The sequence below is a fragment of the Schistocerca serialis genome, chromosome 1 (genome assembly GCF_023864345.2).
Source record: "Schistocerca serialis cubense isolate TAMUIC-IGC-003099 chromosome 1, iqSchSeri2.2, whole genome shotgun sequence".
NCBI classification, from domain to species: Eukaryota; Metazoa; Arthropoda; class Insecta; order Orthoptera; family Acrididae; genus Schistocerca; species Schistocerca serialis.
The window spans coordinates 411,862,625-411,867,027 of NC_064638.1; the positions used below are offsets into that span (position 1 = coordinate 411,862,625).

Here is a 4,403-nt window from a genome sequence, read left to right on the forward strand (position 1 = left end):
CATCAGAAAACATACTTTCAGATACACTAGGCTTACATATTTTTTGTCTGAGACACATAGTCCCAGAATTAAATTAAAAAATTCCTCCAGTCCTCCAGTTTCACCTAGAGCCGTAGATGATACAGTATCCCTGGCATAATTGCCAAAGTTGTTGTGGGAAATAATACATTTCTCAGTTGGAGTTCCACCAGGAAAATTTAATTAGAGCACCTCCCGTAGTACTGCCTCTGTAAGTGTTGTGTTCCACTAAGGAGTACTAGCCACAGCAGTCATTGTGGCAGTTATTTGTTTCGTAGAGGTCACGTTGGTCTCCAGTTCCTGTATATATAAGGACTGGAAGTATTCAGACATTTGGCATGGGACGCAATCATCTCTAAATGTGCAAATATTCTCTTAGGTATAAGGCTATGGAAACAAACGAAAATGATCACTGAAACCGGTTTTTAGGGTTCACAGAGGTATTACCTGCACTGTGTTCTACAATTTTAAGAAGAAAGTCCCATTTGGACACTGTCCCTTGTATGAACTGTAGGTAAAAAGTATTTTGATGTGGGAAACATTTTCAATTGCGGCCCCACGAAAAAAGCTCATTGCATGCAAGTTGCGTCGAAAAGTCATTATTGGTGACGTACTGTATCCAGGAACACTAGCTACTGTAGTCATTTTCGTGACAAACTTCTTTGTTAGTAGGGGCCACCATGTTCCTGAATTCCTGTGTTAGTTGTTCAACCCACCTTTCGTTTAGCGGAGTTATTTCTGCCACGATCCGTTTGGGCTATCGTGAAAACAGACAGATAATAATTGATACCCCTAATGGATTCGTGATTATTGTCATGGATGCATCAAGTAATTGGACAGTGACTCTTTTGTTTTTTGTTTTGGGATTGGAAGGTCTGACGTCACGTCAGAATAGCACAGCATAACAGACGTATTGGTGACTAGCGACACATAAAAATATATTATGGTATGAGAAAACATTAAAATACGAAATAACTCACTTACTGATAAGATGAAACTACTTCCAGAAAGATGTTTGTACCACAGTGTTCTTGTTGTTTTGTCACGTCTCTATATTGAAGTTGTGTCCATTTCTATTTAAGGATGCTTACTTGTCTCACTTAGAGCTGTTATTGGCCTACGTTTACACACACAAACACACCCACATCCACACACACACACACACACACACACACACGCACACACACACACACACACACACACACAGTCACACACATATTACTGAAGTGATATGTAGTCGCTTCCATAATCTTCAAAGTAACCACTGTCAAGGTACTTGGCGTCTTTCATCCGTATTCTGAAGGTAACATTTTGAAAGTTTTCTCTGTTTTATTCCATCGTGGGTAAATGCAGTGATCATTTTCTGTGAGCTCTTTAAACACTGTACGTGGTCTATTAGTTCAATATTGTATTGATTCCATACAATTAAAAAGTATTCCAGTGTACTACACTGTAAGACAAGCAAGTAATCTGTTTCCTTGGCAATCTGGATTTTTGCGGTATCTTACGATAAAATTTTTGCTGGCAAGTGTTTCGTCAGTGGATGAACTTATTTAACAATTCCATTTCAAAAATCTAAGTCTTCTTACTTCTGGACTGTTGTACGAAACAAGCGACACGTTAGTTACCTGAAGTCTGCTCGATTTTCATACTTCGTGGAGTGGAAAAATTAGTATTTGTTTAAACTGAGAGTTAGACAGCACTCTGTGCAGTCTGCTCTATGAGAATCGCTCCTTGGCCTTCTTCATAGTCTTGATTCACTAGTCACGTTCCACTGTAGAAGGAAGTAGACTAAACCTAGATCAGTTGAAATGAAATATTACGTCTATTATCTGTCGCAGGGCTCTTTCTGCCTGCGTCCATACTGCATCACTTTCATCAGAAGATCACAATTTCAACAACAGCTTACATTATATGCCATTAGATGCTCATTATATGGTCTGTTCCTCTTCTGAACAGCTGACACACTTCTTCCGAGATCTGTCATTTCTAGATACTCATCTTTTTTTCCCGGAGGATCGTTTCTTAATAGTTTTCTGTACCACGACTTCTCTCAAACGTTATTCGAATTACATTGTTGCTTTCTTGCACCGATACACAATGGTTTGAACAAATTCGCACGCTGCCAAAAGTATCATTACGTTGCCACAAATAAAACAAACTCATCCCGTCAGTTATCACTCTCGGGTTTACTGACAGGAAAAATTTCTCTAACTTTTTTTGAAGTAACTTACATCAGGCACCTTCAATAGTCTCATTGGTGAAGTGACGAAGGGAAGCAGCTAGTGTGATGTCACAGTTGCAGTGAGTCTTTCACTCCAGCACAGCTGATAATTTAGATGGCACATAGCTGTACTCCGCGACTTCTAAATATCATATATTTTTGCAGGATAATCAATAGATACAGCAAACAAAGTCCTGTTACTTTTAACAAACGAAGAATTTGTAGATACACAAAGGGAAGACCACCCATCATATCAAAGTTCCAGAATGAGATTTTCACTCTGCAGCGGAGTGTGCGCTGATGTGAAACTTCCTGGCAGATTAAAACTGTGTGCCCGACCGAGACTCGAACTCGGGACCTTTGCCTTTCGCGGGCAAGTGCTCTACGATCTCAGCTAGCGAAGCACGACTCACGGCCAGTCCTCACAGCTTTACTTCTGCCAGTATCTCGTCTCCTACCTTCCGAACTTTACAGAAGCTCTCCTGCGATCCTTGCAGAACTAGCACTCCCGAAAGAAAGGATACTGCGGAGACATGGCTTAGCCACAGCGTGGGGGATGTTTCCAGAATGAGATTTCCACTCTGCAGCCGAGTGTGCGCTGATATGAAACTTCCTGGCAGATTAAAACTGTGTGCCCGACCGAGACTCGAACTCGGGACCTTTGCCTTTCGCGGGCAATTGCTCTACCAACTGAGCTACCGAAGCACGACTCCTTTCTTTCAGGAGTGCTAGTTCTGCAAGGTTCGCAGGAGAGCTTCTGTAAAGTTTGGAAGGTAGGAGACGAGATACTGGCAGAAGTAAAGCTGTGAGGACCGGGCGTGAGTCGTGCTTCGGCATCTCAGATGGTAGAGCACTTGCCCGCGAAAGGCAAAGGTCCCGAGTTCGAGTCTCGGTCGGGCACACAGTTTCAATCTGCCAGGAAGTTCCATATCAAAGTTCATTCAGCAGTACAGAAATGTTTGGTTCTTTTCTTCTATTTCGATTGTTATCATATCAAATATACTTATTATTTCCTTTTTCACATGATTTCCGGTGTAACATAACCAGCTAACGAGCTACAGCAAGATCACGGGCATGAGGCTCACTCACAAAATACATAACAGACATTTCTCACAAATACATCATACGCATTTTTCAATTTAAAAAATAATCAATTCACACCTTATAGCACTGAGAAAATGAGGGGTTCCTCTCAACAATCAAAAATAGAGATGTTGATTTGGAATGAATTAAGAAGCAAATGAAATAGTACTGGGAAGGTGATAATTTGCGTGAGAAGAATGCAATACTAGTAAGACATCTACAGAAGAAAGCATTATTACCATAGAAGTGCTAATGGACTAAACACGCAATCAATGCGAAGTTAAATTATTGAGGACGTTGTGTGCAATGAGAAAGAGAAGTGACGCAGGTTGAAGGAGGGTCGCAATACATCCGGCAGCCGATTAATGCTTAGACAACCATTATTGGTCTGGGGTGAAGTATGTAATGTCACATGAACAGTTACAGGCAGAGATAAAAGTCACTCAGGATATTCTGAAATCTAAGGAGATAGAAGAAGAATGTAGCTCTAAGAGACGCTACCGAACAGTCAGAAAAACCACATGTACAGTCATCGATGAAAGAATTGCTGTGATTATAAAACAAAATTTGACATTCTTAAATGTAGTATCCTACTGGTTATTACATTAAATGCTGAATCAGGTATCCAATAATCGGCGGTCCACAGTAAAGGAAGAATGTGAGATGTCATCGTATTGTATGTTATTATAACTATAGATTTTCTACACCCGTAATGGGAAGGGAGAGAAATTACATTTGTAACAGTACATTCATAAACTCTTCGGGAGAGTAGCTGGATGAAGAGATTCTGCATGTGAAAGCCGCTTCTCTCTTCATTTGTAAGCAGACTGATCGTGGGAAACGCTGATACTGTCAAGGAAACCGATATTGCAGAAATACGATGCATAATCTCTCAGTGTTAGCAGTATTCATGCATGTTTCTGCTGCGGGGAGCAGTGGACAGGAGCGAAACCTATTCATTGTGCAAGTTTTAACGTTTGATGAAGATAAACAGAAATATTTTTTTGAAACGCTTAAAAGCAGCAGTCATCTCATAGACACCCGGCTGTGGTGATACCTGTTCAAATCTGATGTTGAC

The 4,403-nt window shown here is 40.7% G+C and overlaps 1 non-coding gene across 1 annotated transcript; it reads right to left on the reverse strand.

Annotated features, from left to right (window-relative positions):
• Window positions 1-2,873: 2,873 nt before the first annotated feature.
• Trnas-cga (transfer RNA serine (anticodon CGA)) lies at window positions 2,874-2,948 on the reverse strand. The gene has a single exon. It is a non-coding gene; the product is annotated as a tRNA-Ser (tRNA).
• Window positions 2,949-4,403: the final 1,455 nt, after the last annotated feature.